The sequence below is a fragment of the Symphalangus syndactylus genome, chromosome 1 (genome assembly GCF_028878055.3).
Source record: "Symphalangus syndactylus isolate Jambi chromosome 1, NHGRI_mSymSyn1-v2.1_pri, whole genome shotgun sequence".
Lineage (NCBI taxonomy): Eukaryota > Metazoa > Chordata > Mammalia > Primates > Hylobatidae > Symphalangus > Symphalangus syndactylus.
Window position 1 is genome coordinate 11,966,857 of NC_072423.2, and position 16,526 is coordinate 11,983,382.

Consider the following 16,526-nt stretch of genomic DNA (forward strand, 5'->3'; position numbering starts at 1 on the left):
CTGCATTTCTCTTGTAATCAAAGAGGTTATCTTTTCAAATACTGAAAAGTAATGTATATTTTCTTTTTTATGTACTGTTCATTCATATTTTTGCTCCTTTTTTCTAAATGATTGTTGGTCATTCTCTTATAAATTAAGGAGACTGGCTCTTTGGGACAGAAGTTGCAGACTTTTTTTCTTCATTTTTTCATTTTTTTTCTTTTGACTTTGCTTACGGTGGGTTGTGAAAGCAAATGTTGATAATTTTGCTCTTTTGTTCTATGGCTTCCTTATTTGCAGGCTATAGAACACCTGTTCCAAATTTGGTTCTAGTACTTGTAAAGTTGTGTTATATCACATTAAATACTAGACTTGATTCAAAATCAACCTACAATGAGTTAAATGTGGATCCAGACTGCTATTCAGCTCTCTCAGTAATATTTGTTAAAGTCAGATTTTCCCCACTGACTTGAAATGCCACCTTTGTCAGTAGTTTAATTATGTAAGGTGAATTCTGGACTTTCTATCCTATTATACTTGTCTGTGTATTCACCTGCCACTCCATCACAATGAACCAGGTAGCGAGACGTTTCTGCCTGGTAGACCTCATCATTCTGCATGGCTCTTTTCCTCCCAGATCACAGCTGCCCACCCAGAACCAACACAGAATCACTCACAGGATAGTGGTTGTCAGCTGGTATGGCAAAAATCTAGAGTTAACTACAGTGCTAGAGAGAACCGGGCCAATAATAAATTAATATCACTATGACATACCCAGGTAATTTCTACGTATTTATTAACATGTGTTAATAATATTGTCTAACTGATAAACCAAACAGCAGAGAGCTTGGCACAGATGTTATAGGATAAGTACCCAGGAGAGTGCCCAGCACAGAGATTCTAAACAAATATTAATTCTCATTTTCCCCAGGAAAATCCATGCATCGGCCTCACTACCTCAATTTGTTTTTTTGTAAAACTAGTGGCTGTCTTGAAATACTGGCAACAGCCAGGTCTGTTATGATGTCAGGCATGGGAAAGAGACTCTAGACAACAGAAAGCTCCTACACCCACCGCCCGAAGAGCGTTCTCATTCCCGTAACCCACTTTCCATTTTGCTTCTCTCCCCACTTCACTACTCTGTTTTCCAGGCTGCTCCAAAAAGAAATAATTCCTATTTCCCAGGTGATTTTGGGGGAACCACTTGACAGCATGGAGTGATCGCTCACTATTTTAGAATGCGTATTTTTTTGTGTGCCATGGATGGCTTCAGAAATGACTTGGTAAATCTTACAAAGATTCATTGAAAATGATAGTAGTAGTTTAGCTGAAGTGGGGCTAAAAGAACCGAAAATTGAATTGAGTGCGGTGGCCAATTGTTTCTTTTGGGGATGTGTGCACTCAAACTCCCTTATGTAATATACAAAAAACACTTCTTTTAAAAAAACAACAACACAAAACAGTTGAATTATGACATGTATAAAAATCAATAAAAAATAAGGGAGAGTTTGCTAAATAGAGACTTACACCACATATCTGTATGGGTTGGCTTAATGTTAAATATATCAATTGCTGCTAAAGGAATCTATACAGTTAACACAATTACAATTCTAACAAGATTTTTTTGAGAACTCTTTGAGAGTGATGGTTAAATGACTCTATAAAATAAGTAGGCAACACTTTAACATTATTACAGTAAGAGTTGTTAACAATCATCTATAGGGAGGGAATGGGCTATATCACAGAATGTGATGCAGCAGTAACTTTCTACATGTACTTATCTTTATAAATGCATACATATAGAAACATACATATAACATGACATACTGGCAGAGAAAGATGTCTGGCTGCAGATTGAGAAAAGCTACATGTAAAACAATATGTACTAAAAGCAATTAGAAGTGTGTGTACATATACACATTCATAATATACACCACAGAAAGTCAATTATATATAGATATGTGTGTAAAGTAATTATACCTACATATAATGCACACATATTACAATTCTACACAGGAGTATGGACAGCACCAGGTCGATGAGAATCACACTAGTTAACAGTGACTCTGCCCAGGGGACTGGAGTTGGGAAAGGGACACAGGGAGGGAGTCAGAACACCTGCAGTGTTGTGGCTGTGTCACAGGAAAGCTCACCCATTCACTAATTTTAATTTAAAAGTGGGGGAAAAAAGACTAAACAGACAGCCAAAGACAAGAAAAACAAATGCAAGTGAAGCATTGCATTTTTGAAAATTATTATACTTAATGAAACTCTAATCATTAAAGTGGGAAATTGAGGGTGTTATTTAGAATGAAACTGGCAATTAATTTCATGGGTTAAAATATGGTTTAGGTAATGCAAGGCACTACATAGTGGGTTAAATTCTTCCGTGATAAATTAAAGAGGCTTCACAATAAATTCTGGATAGATTACACATAACTGTTTTAAAAAGAATTATGAAACTAAAAAAAGGGCCGGGCACGGTGGCTCACGCTTGTAATCCCAGCACTTTGGGAGGCTGAGGCAGGCGGATCACGAGGTCAGGAGATCGAGACCACGGTGAAACCCCGTCTCTACTAAAAATACAAAAAATTAGCCGGGCGTGGTGGCGGGCGCCTGTAGTCCCAGCTACTCGGAGAGGCTGAGGCAGGAGAATGGCGTGAACCCGGGAGGCGGAGCTTGCAGTGAGCCGAGATTGCGCCACTGCACTCCAGCCTGGGTGACAGAGCGAGACTCCGTCTCAAAAAAAAAAAAAAAGAAACTAAAAAAAGACTTCAGTGAATGTTAAGTCATATATACTTAAATGGAGTATGAACCTAAAAATATGACTTTCAATATAAAATTAACCTTAATTTTTCTAAAGGGGTCAAAAAATGAGGGTGCGGTGGGGAGCTGGAGGGAGAGTCCACCTGAATCTATAAAATATAAGCAAGCAACCACATACATAGTATATATGTTTTGTTGATTTGAATATATACATATTTAAGTTAACCTATTATTTTAAAATAATGTATTACTTTGGAACTACTGCTTTTACAACTCATGTTTATAAACTATTCAAACCCTTCATATGCGTAAGTGTCTATCACTACAGTCATTTCTGTGATCTCCTAACAGTTTTCTAGAGCACAGTATTGTCAGTCCCTCCTTCAGTTTGAGATACAGCATATTTTGACTCCAAAAATGATGTTGTCACTAGAGGTTCTGTCTCCAGCTACATGTGCCCAATCACGTAACACTATGGCAGTTGTTTCCATTTGTCCTCAAAGAGTATGTCATGAACTCCACATTATAACCAATTACTCTACTGCTTTTTACTCCAATTTTTCTAGTTTATTTGCAACAAAAGAAATATATAAATTCCTCTTCTGGAAATACTTTTTTTAGAAAGGAAAAACTCTGCCTTTTATTCAAACATACACTACTAAGTATAATAAAAGCTGAAATCATAAAGTCAAATATAGATAGACTTGACTACACGAATACTATAAAATACTGCAAGTCAAAAGATCATAAATACAACAAAAATGTACAGAAAATACATGAAATTTGTATAAAGGTTTATAAAACCCCTCTCCAAAACATATTATTTCCGAAGATGCTAAAAGATGTTAAGAAAAACCGTAAGTACAAGTGTGAGGAGATCCGTGTTCAGGAAAGTAGGGGCAATACGGCAGACTGCATTTTCCTCTTAGAAACTCACAATGTGTACTTAAGCAGAAAATGAAAATTACAAAAAAAAACCCCACAATCTAAATTGAAATAAAAATTTTGAAAGTTCTATTTGAAGAAATATGCTTAGTTTTGCTTAACATTTTGCTTCTCCAATTTTTTGACTACAGAACATTTTCGGTTGCTCTATGGTAGTACACATGTACCTCAGAATGCCATCAGGAGGACTGAGGTAAATAACATTAAATATGTTCAGGTAGTACGGTAGGTACTTGTTCTTTTTTTCTTCCTACCACTAGTTTTTATATTAAATGCAAACGAGTTCAACTATGTGAGTCATTATCGGCGCTTTTCCTATTATACATGAAAAGCAACTACAATTCGTCTGACTAAAAATAGATTCCCAAACAGTTACAGTGTATGTATGAGCACATATGAGGCGTGTATCGTGTGTGCAAAGTTAATTAGGCAGGTATGCAATTTCTTTTTTTTTTTGGCCTGTTTATAGTATACTTTAAAAACTCACATCCACAAAAAGAATTATTCTATACAATATTACACATATTTATATAAAAGTTCAGTTGAAAGGGGGTTTCTACTATATCTTTGTAACATGATTCCAAAATGAATATAGAATAATCCAAAGAAAATCTTTATGTAAATTAAACTCAAGAAGTTAATTACATTTATTTACCAGCATTCATTATGATTTATAAGTTTTCTGGGCAAAAATAAATCCTAAAAGACAAAAAATGTTCACACTAGAGGGGAATATAAGCCTCCATATATGTTGCTTTAAAGCTCACTGTAGGTTGGAAGAATGTGCTCCAATATATAAACTCAGAGCTTGTTTCACAATTTATGTAAGACAGCCTAAGATATATACTCCTTTATAACTTATGTTCTCACTAAAGGACCCATAAGGAAAGAGTCTGATAATTTTAGATTACTGAACATTTGTGCTGTTTAAATTTAAAATTGGTTAAAAGCTACAAGAATAAAGAACCTCACATTCCTGTGCCTAAAAGGGAACATGTTATCAACGATGTTTAGCAAATAGATGCATGTCATTTGGAGTGCTGAACCACATGCATCACTAGAACAGAACAGACAGCACAAAGATCCATGTATATAAGAAACACAGATGTCATTTCAGATCAATTAGGAAATGATGGGCTATATAATAAATGGTGTCCATTCAACTGCTTATTTTATAGGAAAAAATAAGTGACTTATTGTCCTACACCATACAAAAACAAATACCACTTGGATTAAAAAATTTTAACGTAAGGAAACCAAATTATAAAAATGATAGAAAAAATATTTTTATAATCTTAGTTAGAAAGAGTTCCCATAAAGAAAAACCAAAGTCCAAATGCTACCAAAATGTGTAGGAAAATATGCCTCATGAAAGTTAATACTGCTATATAGCATAATGCATCATAAATAAAGTTAAAAGGAGGGCAAAGAAAAGGAGTAGAACTATGCAACATATAGAAAAACTGGTGATTAATAAGGATTCCAAAATGGGTTCCATTGATTAATTTTTTTAAAGGATAAGAATCTCAGAAACTAAAAAATATGAATAAGCAATTCATAATTGGAGAAATACAGATAGTTATGTAATCATTACACAGGGATCAATGTCTCTAAAAACCAAGGAAATGCAAATTAAAACAAGGTGATAGATTGGCAAAATTTAATAAGTTTGATCACATTAAATAATGGTAAGGGAAAATGATATACTTCTGGTAATGGTGTAAGTTAGCAAAAGCTTTTGAAAAACATTTGATAGTATCCTTCGAGTTTAAAATATACACACACCCTTGAAAGTTCAGAAGCTCAATTTCTAGATGATCCACAAGTCATTAAATCAATTTTACAACAGCTAAACACTAGGCAAAATTTGAAAACTAAATGTCCATGAATAGAGAAATGGGTTTAAATGTACAGTGCATGCATACCAGGGAATTCTATACCATTGAGAGCCAAGAGTTAGCTTCTCCTACAGAGTTCCATGGAAATCAACCACATCCCGGCTGAACAGTGGGAGAGCACGGCCTGATCAGGGGAAAGAGAAGCCATTTCCCCAACCATGTATGGTTACTGATGTTAGAACAAGGTGAGAGATCTGGTAGGCCAGGTCACAGGACGACTCAACCTCACCTGTAAACACACCCTCAGAGGCATGGAGGAGCTGGATCTTCTCCAGTTGTGAAGCTTAAAAGTCCCACAGTATAAGTGCCAGATACTTCCCCAGAGTCTGATGTCTGGCACCACAAAATCCTTGCGTGTTGTTCCAGAATGCGGCAGGTTATTGAGATAAACTGAGGAGAGGAGCAATAGTTGCTGCACTGCCTCTGTGAGTTTCTCTCAGGAAACCCTGCGGAAGAAAGCTTGGTGCATGTACGATCTGGGCATTCAACCTTACTTGTTGTATAAAAGCCATTAAATAGAATAAGGTAGCTCTTATGAACATGGAAAGACTAATAGGATACATTATTAAGTTAAAAAAAATCAAGTCCCAGATACATGTAGGTATGGGTCCTTTCAGCTTTTCAAAAATATATACATACGGTATGTGTGTGCATATACACATATATGTATACATAAAATTTATACATATACACATAAAGTATGTATGCACACATATACATATACACATACAGTGTGTGTGCACACACATATACACCTATGGCACATATAAAATATATACGTATACACATAGAGTATGTGTGCACATATACACATACACACATAAAATATTCACATATACACATACAGTGTGTGCATGCACATATAGACATACAAGCATATATAAAACATATACATATACACAGAGTATGTGTGCACATATATACCCACATATATATGAAATATATGCACATACCTATACAGATAAAATATATACATGGAAAATACATACATTTATACATATAGAGATGTAAATGTATTGTGTATTCAAAGGAAGCCTAGTAAACTACTCATGATAATTATTTTTATTGAAGGATTTCCAAGTCCAAGGAAACTTTTGTTTTACTCAGTGTATTTGGATCATTTTGGCTATTCTTAAAAATATCTTTAAGTGTTCTACATATAAAGCAAATATGACCAAACATCTATTTGAAAAACACCCGGATTGTACAGCATTGCCAGGAATGTAAACCTGACAAACCACAGCAGAGCGGCACGGCTGACAGTTGGGGCAGAGGTGGATGTGCTTACGTGTGGGGATCCTCCTGTTTACACAGGGAGGAGTCAATCTGAGGAATTTAGCAAAAGGTTTAAATGAGGAAACTCAAGCTGTAATCTCCAGGAAACCAGAAGGAATACTATAATCAAAACAGGGAAGAGACGAGAGGGTGTGGTGGAGAATGGAGCTAACTTCTTTATTCTTTACAAACACCAGATGCAGCCTATACACCAAGAAGCTGTCTTTAGGACACCTCCAGGACAAAAAACAGGAATGCCTACAAGGGGTACTGCAGGAAAATGGGAAGAGAGAAGTGCTGGGAATGCAGGTATGGTGGCAAGACTCTGACTCCGAATACTAATAATAATGTACAAAACTGGTAAATGTTAGGAGAGTTTAAGGAAACTAGATATTTAAAACTAATGGCACCATATTACACTATTACACGACATACAGAATTACCCAAAGTCTCTTTTTTTATTCAGATAAAAAGAGTTTACAGCAATCTGAGGTAATCACAAAATACAATCCTTTGGACATTTTCAGCAAGAGGAAATTTTAATTGGAGAGTTTCTGGATCACCTTGCTCTAAATCTTATGAATTTTATTTTCCTTTATTATAACTGGTAGCTATTTATTGAATGGGATAATTTCCATTAGATCATTTACTCATTACTTTTTGCTTTTCATAAATCTCAATTCTTTGAAACTAGTTCTTAGGACAAATTGATGCACATTGAATTTTTCTCTCCATTTCTCAGTTATATTTCTGCTCATGTTTATTATGTGATATAAAGTGATTCTAAAACAGCACAGTGCCTCGTAAGAGAAAGAAACTTGTAAGTTAGCACAGAAATGGATGAACACTGACGCACTCTTGGTCTCATCCACCACCCTTGAGAGGATAAACTCCCATGCTTCCAAGTCATGCCGCTGTCCAGGTGTCCACATGCGCTCTCTGCACGAGCAGCCAACAGGCTCTCGTGTGCCTCTGAGAGGCTCCTGAACAGCAGTCGCTGCGCTGGCCTATCTGTGACCCACAGGAAACCTGTGCACATCTAGCTGCTTTTCTAAATGTCTGGGAGCAAGGCCAGCCTTTCAGACCCAATCACAGGCACTTCAGAAGACAAATAATTTAAACCTGATTACTGCTTCGGTTTATATGGAAAGAATATAGGTTACAAGAGAAGTCTACCTTCCTATGTATTGACTTTTTACTTTCAAAATGAATTTTTAAAACGTATTTAGTAGGTACTACATAAAAAGAAGCCTAAAAACAAATCACTGTGGTCATGCCCTCAAAGAGGATACGATTTGACAAGACAAAATAGTTGTGTACGTTAAGAGCACTAACAAAAAGCTGTGCTGTGCTGCATAAAAGAAAACGTGAACATTTAGAAAAGGTTGAAAACTCACCGTGTCCACTTAGAGGACTGCTGCATCTGCCCTTCAGTGACTCTTCAACTGCTAATGGCCTGAAATTGTCTCGCTTTCCACATTATTCCAAATGCTTTTCTAACTTCTACTGATTTCAAATTATGTTAACAGCAAACTTACATATTGATATGCCACTGCTTTGGATATATTTATCATGTGAGATTTTCACCCAGAGTTACACTTGCTCCTTCTGTTTCAGGACTGTGAATAACTCCCCATGCTTTGTTCACCTTTCATGTTTCCCACATTCCTGTCCACTTAAATTACAACTCTATTCTAATCTCCGATCGTATTATCTACAACCAATAAGAAGCGGCACCGACTTCAACATCTTCCTTTCCACCCTCCACTGGTAGACAGAAAAACAATGAAAATCAGAAGGAAGAAATGGTAGGAAGTGACTGAACTTTTTCATTCAGAAACCCAAATGGGTTCTTCAGAATTTAGCATTTCAGGAACAGTCCCACTAACTTTGAGTTTGTGCAGTGATTCAAACACAAGGCTGAGCTGGACTGTCACCCACATCACAGGAAGGAGGGCAGGGCTTCCAGCAAGCGCAAGCCCTGGAGAACCTGGATTTCTCCCTGATCCTTTTTCTTTAGCCCCAAAGAGAAAAAATACATTTCATTAGCTGTTTCATATCATCATATACTGATACATTGCTGGTATAAAGAGAAAGTGTGTGAGAAACGCAGAGCAACTGGAAGATTTTCCTCTGATATCCTCACCACGCTAAACGCTCATAGAAGTAAAATAAAACTTAGTAAGTTTACTCAATTATTATATGCCTTACAATGGGAGCAGATGAAGAACGAACATGCTAAAGTCTCTGAGCTAAAAACATGCAGCAGACTTTAGTGGTTGCCTCCCCTTCAATGAAATAGAAATAATCCAGCAGGATACCCCTAGGGCTTTGGGGAAAGCACCTTGGTGGCCACAGAAGTCCGGCATATATCAGTACACAAAACTAGAGGTGTGTCCTGACTAAAGGGATTCTCCGAGTCTTTAATATGCTGATTACTGTGAGTGTGAAGGGAGTGGATAGGGGATACAATATGGAGAGTATCTCCCAAACATATGTGACTACCAAAAACATTTTTTTGAAGTTGATATTCTGAGCATCAAGCAATATTTTCAATCTATTCAATATTGCTTGATGCTCAGAATCTGAAAATAAAAATGCAGAATTAGCCTTACATATTGAATCACTTCCTTTCACTAATCTCCTGCCTGGATGGCAGAGTAGAAATTCTTCTCATTTTTATCTTGCCACTCTGAAATAAATATAGACCTCCAAACTCTTCATCACTACATATTTATTCCCTCATAGGAAAAGTTGTATTCTTTCCACTTCTGTTAACTCGCTAGGTGTAGCAAAGTGAGATGCTGCAAAACCAGAAAAGGCAGATGGATGAAAAACTTCTGAGGAAAAAATGATCTATCTTTAAGGAAATACAACAGAAAAATGGAGCCTAACCAACCTCCAAAAATCCAAGCCATCATTTTTTTAGAGTGGTTAGGTACAGTAAAAATGGTAGACAGAAATATATTCCCAAAAAGGACATGAACTCTATAAAATAACACATACAACTTTGGCTTGAAATAAATTGTCCAGAGAAAAATATTACTTTACAAATCAAGCATTTTAAGTATTTACATATATATGTGTGCATATATGAATAATTTACTGTATTTTTCTAGTTGAAAGCTTTTCAAATTTAAGGTGATGTACGTAAAATTTTTACTGAAGCAGCATTATGTTCACAGTATTTCTGAGAGTTCAAGCCAGAACCTGGCTTTACTTGGGACAATCTAATAATGTCTAAGGGAAAAAGACTAGATTTAAAACAACAACTTTTGGCATTCATGTAAAGGAGCACAGTTTAGTGGGCAGTCTGGCAGGCCTGGTCACATAAGTCACCACAAGCTCTTAGACTCACCTAGGCTATTAGAGGTGGGGCAAGGGCAGCCATAAAATTTAAATACTATGTAAGTGTCTGAGAGATTCCATCCTCCACACCTGGCATACTGCAGGCACTGGTGGGTGATCCATCCCATGGAGAGGTAGAGGGGGAAGGTGCAACATATGATAAGAGAGTTCATTTTCTGGGGCCTCTGTCAGTCCAATATTTACACTACGTTGCTATAGGCAAGAGTGAACTTACTTATCTTTGAAAAGTCTTTTGAAAAAACGTTTCCTAGCTTTAACTCTATGCTGTACAGAGCTCCCTAAGTCTATAGTTGCTGAGTATTAATCGAAAAATGCATACTTCATTAATTTTATTAAGTCGTACAAAGAGAATGTAAACCTTTTATAATTCGAAAGTTCTGTGATCACCTTTGAAGAAAAAGTAATAGAGAAGAGTCACTGACAATGAGGGACCACTGAATTTATTTAATAATCTATGTCCATTTTTACAAAAATGCTCCATGTAACCATTTAAAAATAATAACTGGTTCATTTCAGTCCCTGCACACAGTGCTTCCCTTTGTCCCTTGTAAGTCTCTCAAACGTCTTATTTTAAAGGAATATATAGTACTCCCGGAAGACATTTTCCCATTTCTATTCTCTTCGACTCCTGCGAGCCCTTGTTCTGTGTGATAAGGCAATCTCCTCCGGGATCTGAGCTGTGTAGTTTCGCACCACGAGTGACAAGGACTCGACTTGAATAACTGCTGTGTGCAGGTTGTAATTATGTCAGCTGGAGTGTTGAACAAGGGGACTGATTAATGTGAGCCCCGGCCCAGGCGCAGTCCCTATCAAAACCTCCGCACAGGCCAGCAGTGGGGACGGGTTAAAGCAAAAAGACAAAACATGCTGTATCGTCCATGATAGATGAATTGCTCCAACAGTCTTCAGGCAGATGTTCCAGGACAGTATAATATACAATTACTCTGCCTTATCACCTTCCCAGGGACAATAAAGCTTCCTCCTTCTATAGCTCATGTGAGTGAAGGCAAAATTAGTTTTACTTTTACAACACTGACTCACTTATCATGTTGCCTTGATTGTGCTTTTACAGCTAAGGAAAACATATATTCCACTTTTAAACTAAAAAAAAAAAAAAAAAAAAGGCCTTAAAAATAAAACTGAAACCTTGTGTTGACTCTTTTTTACGTAAGAACATACAGTGTTTTAAAAGATTGTTTTGTTAAAAAGAGATGCAAGGAAGGTAATAATATATGTGTGCATGTGTAGTTAAAAACAAGTCCATACACATAACTCAAGAAGAGCTGGATTGTATAATCATTACATTAATAACATCATTTTTCAAAGGCCACACAGAAATCATTAATTAGAAGGAACATGTAATTAAAAAAATATATATGCTGATATTGTCCATATATTTCTTAGGCATGGGCACATGGGTCCTTGGGCCTGGGAGGATGGTTCCAGATGACACACTTGCTCATCACAGCCACTCCCACTCTGAGTCTTCTGGTTCTCTTTTTCTTAGAAATGCTATGCTAGCCTAGTACAGGGAAGCTTCCTCACAATGTAACAAAACATTGTCACTGATGCTAAAAGTAACCTACTTTAGGAGCACTGTGGTGATTATTTCTACCATCTTTATTTGTACTTGCAAAAATGGTGCCAAAAGTTTGAGAGAATATGTACAAAACAGAACTAGCTCAATTTGCAAAGGGAAATACATCATTATTTTTAAGGTTGAAAAACAAGCTAAAACCTAAAATGGAGACACAGCCATAACAATCTTGTGGTAATCATAATTCACAATGAAACGAAGCAGCAAAAATTCCAATAGAATCAAAGGAAACCCATACAAAATGCTAGCGAATGCAAAAAATAGCATCCATCAACTGGTGGGGCCATATATATGACTTATTTCCACTTTTTAGTGGTTTAATACAACTGACACCAATACTCAGCAGTTATAATGCACCCTAAGTCATGGAAACAAATCACGTTCCCCATCTCAGCCTACAGGGTGATATGTTTGCCTTCCCTGTTCACATTATACACACACTAACTTCACCACCAGGATCCTTATTATCACATTCCTCTTGTAGGACACACTCCAAGAGAATTACATATTTCTAGAAAAAAAACGGCAATTTGAAGAAGGTAGGGAACAATTTAAAACAGTCTTCAATAGAAATTTTAGCACATAAGAATATAGAAAATATAGAATTAAGTTCATGTTTGGTAAAATGCAACATGATGTTCCTAACTACTTGGAATAAGCTGAACAAAAGACAGGTGAAAACAAATTGAACAGCTGTAAATACATGCAGGAGTCAGGTGTCATCAAGAGAAATGACTGGGTGCTCTTCAACTGGCTTATGATGTCATTAGAGTGTCCTGTTAGAGTTACTGACCTTAGAAAAACCTGAGACATTAGCAAAAATTGTTTAAAATAAGTCACAGAAAAGATGTCACAGTTTAAAAGACTATATGTAAAGTGAGTATTTGTTACATGATTACACTAAATTGTTAGCTAGCAGCAGGCAACTTGTTAAATTAATGAAACACAGCTGAGGCAATATAGGCTTCTGTAAGAATTCTCCATATGGGGCAAATAAAATCCCAACTTTTGGGGTGTATAGGTAGGGAGGAGACAGAATATACCATTACATCGTTTGTTTTCTTGACTCAAAACTCTGACCACAATGAAGATAAAATGTGGTGCCATGTAGTACCCCCAAAAGGTGGGAAAGTTGTTATCGCAGCCACATGAAATGACAGGGAAGGCCTGAGCCACAGTTCTCCATGTGCAGAGAGAGGACCCACAGAACAACAGTGAGGCACTGGCTCAACTTGGGAGTGTTCTGAGAAGTCCTCAGAGGGTCTAACTATGAGCAGTGCCCCTGCTTCACCAACCCTAATCACGTATACGCTGTACTAGCCATCACAAATGATGCAGTTTTCAGCTTCACTGTTTCAATGGACATATAAACATTTGGCACATAAACATTTAAGTAAATTTCAGAAAGTGATTTTAAGCAAACAAATGAATGCCAACACAAAGATAGTGTGCATCCGTCTACCTGCCTTCAGCTGCCACCCTCTGTCTTTCCCTCTGGCCCAGTGTTTTCACAGAGCCGCCTCAAGGCAAAGTTTCTGTGAACACCAGGCAACAGGCAAGCTTATCATTTCTGCACTTCTGTCCACTTACCTGTTTTCTGTTCTCACTACTTTACTAAAACTGGTCTTCCCAAGAGAATCTGAGACTTAGTGGCTGTGGCTGGCGGGCTGCACTCTCCTATTTCACCCAACACCTGGCACGCTGCCCACTCTTTGCTTGGTGCTTGACACCTCTCTTTCCTGGAGCTCCCTCCCCTGTCTGTGAGCCCGCTTGTCTGTCTCTCATACAGGCTATGTTCCTCTCTTCTTGTTTCATTTTTTCACATTTTCCAAGGAACACACCAATCACATCAAGTTCCACATAGATTAGTATGGAACTATACACCTATTGACCTGGTTTCATTTGGACATCACATGGGCATCTCACAGGCAGCTCATCCCAGACCATCCTTTTCCTAAAGGACATCCTCCTCCAGGAGACAGGACCTCCCTGACCGGCACGGTCACTCACCCAGCAGCCCTGGCCAGCACACCTGAAGGATGGCGTGCAGCTCTCTGTCACCCTCCCCTCAGTCCATTCACTGGGCCTACAGATCCATTCGTTCTCCCTCCCATCACCTGCCACTCTTTGCCCTTCCATCACAGCATTAGTTTAAGGTGATTTTCTGCCTGTACTTTTGCAATTGTCTTTTAAATGGTCTCCTGTCTCCTGTCGGACCCCTCTCTGACTCATTATTTGTACTGCACCAGTGATTTTGCAAAGTTAAGTGTGACTATGTCATGTTCCTGCTCAACATCCTCCACTGGCTCCCTACTGCTTTTGGAGGAAAACAGACCATCCAGCATGGACAGTGGAGAGAAATCCACACGGACTTCCCACCATCTTTTACCACAGAATCTCATGTGACCTACAATCCAGGCTTGTCCAAGTGAAAAAGAGAACTTGAAATCAAAGGAAAAGTATAATTTGGGAGTGCAGAGTGGAACAGAGTCTTACTTTTAACTCAAAGATATCTGAGGTTTTTAGATTGGAACAAATTTATGAAATTCAAATGTCAACCACTTTTCCCCCAGACAATTCAATTCAAAATATTAATTTCCATATTTAAGCACAAAATTTTAAATTTATGTTTTCTCTCAATGAAAAAAAATCTTGTTTTATGACATTTCATGTATGTGTTAAAAGTTGTAATTTAAGATGAAGAAACAAAATGTACTGAAAGAAAATACCATGTCAAGTTAATCAACATATACTCAAGACCCACACAGAGATCTCCAAATGGTGCCCTAGTTAATATTAAAGATACAAAATGAGGACTAGGTTGTTTAGAAAGATTCAGGCCAAAATAATTAAAAATAAGAGATTAAAGTTTAAAGAGTAAGAGGAAAGATTAATATTAGGCTAGAATTCTCCACAGAGAGAAGTATCATGTTACACATTATGTTATTAAATAAGGAATTCTAGTTTATTTGAATTATTGCTCACTTGCAGTTTTGCAGTTGGCAACGCACATCATTGTTTTACCAAAACAAAACAAAACAAAACAAAACCTCAGAAGTAGTTCTTTTTCTAGAACTTCTAAGAAATATAGTTGAGTAAAAAAATAATATGAATAGGAAAAAAAAATCCAACAAAAAATGTGTGCTACATTTCCTAGTTAAGAAGATAAAGATTTAAAATTTACAAAAGATATAATATTGTCTTAAAGAAATTCTTAAGGACAAGCCAAAATATACACAATAAATGCTACCATACAAAAGGCAGCATCTTATGCCTAAAGGGAGCGGAATGAGTCAGATATGCTGATACATAAGCTGCTCTGACTTCCTCTGCTTCATAAAAACGATGGCATCACCACTTTCCAAATGTTTAAAGTTTTCTTTCTGTCCTTCACATTTTTTCTACAGGCTCCAGACAGGCAATATTTCAGAATATGTGGAAACAAAGAAGCTGAAAATAAAATGAAATAACTAGTATCTTAGCATTCTGACCGAATTAGTGAAAACTGATTTGTACATAAAGTACAAACTTTTATGTACTTCAAAGTTATTCTGTGGTTGTTATTTTCCACCAATAGTACTTGCAAAAACTGTGTTATTTTCTCTCAGATCCACAGCCGAGGCTACATCCAACTCCACACTGTAGGGATGCATAGGTGACTTCTGTCAGCTCCTCCTGGAGATTAGGGAGTTTTCCTAACAAGCTACACTGTATGAGCTTCTATTGCTGGAAGATATAGATAGTTACACAGTAAAGTGTTTTGTTGTGTGATAATAGCTCTAGTGTCTAAGGAATAACTTATTATGCAAGAGACTATTGCCCAAAAAAAACTTTTTCTATTTTTTTCATCTCTAAGGCCTTTCTTTCTTCCATAATATATACAGATATATCTAACTACTACCCAAGGGACTGTCCATAGTAATTCCTTGTAGAAAGACCATCCCCAAAGATAGCTTTGGTCCTTTTATAATGACTGGATTTGGGATTCAACAACAGCAGGTTTAATAAACATGTTTATCTGGATTCTACTTAAAGAGATAGCAGAGGGAATGCATGGTCACTTTGTGTTCAAAATGACTCTTCTAATTAATCTGTGATCTCAATGCCTATTTAAGCTACATCAACAAACAAAGCAACTTATTTGTAACTGATCAACAAAAAGTAGGATCTCTGATTCTTTTTCTTTTAAAGACATGTGATCCAATTTATAATTTTTAATGCTGTGGAATCGATTTTCAAGTCTGTAAGATCTTTTACTTAAACAAAGTTTGTAAGATCTTTTACTTGAACAAGGTTTTTTTTTTTTAAGATTAAAATTTAACAATATTAAAGACCTAGTGTAAATGCTTGTGCTGTATCAGCACAGTGCCTCTTAGGCTGAAACAAAAATTTTAAAAAGCCTATGTACTTGTGTGTTAGAGGGCAAGAAAGAAAATTATGAATAAAGCAAGCTGAATATGAAAGTAACACTAGATAAAAAAATTATAGAAAATACAAAACCAAATAAAAAATTAGAACTGATGAGATAAAATTCACTAATGAAACGGGCAGAGAAAAATAGGAAATATTTCATTCAGGAAGAACTCAAGTTCTGCTGCAAAGAATTGTCAGAAAAAAAGGAAGAATAGATTAACACATAGTACAACATTCACGCTTCATTATAGAACGCCTGAACAGATGATACAATTAAGAGGACA

At 36.7% G+C, this 16,526-nt stretch overlaps 1 protein-coding gene across 4 annotated transcripts in view; it reads right to left on the reverse strand.

The window, feature by feature from the left end:
• Positions 1 to 16,526, reverse strand: part of ZNF407 (zinc finger protein 407) — a 477,787-nt gene that overhangs the window by 153,719 nt on the left and 307,542 nt on the right. The window lies entirely within an intron of this gene.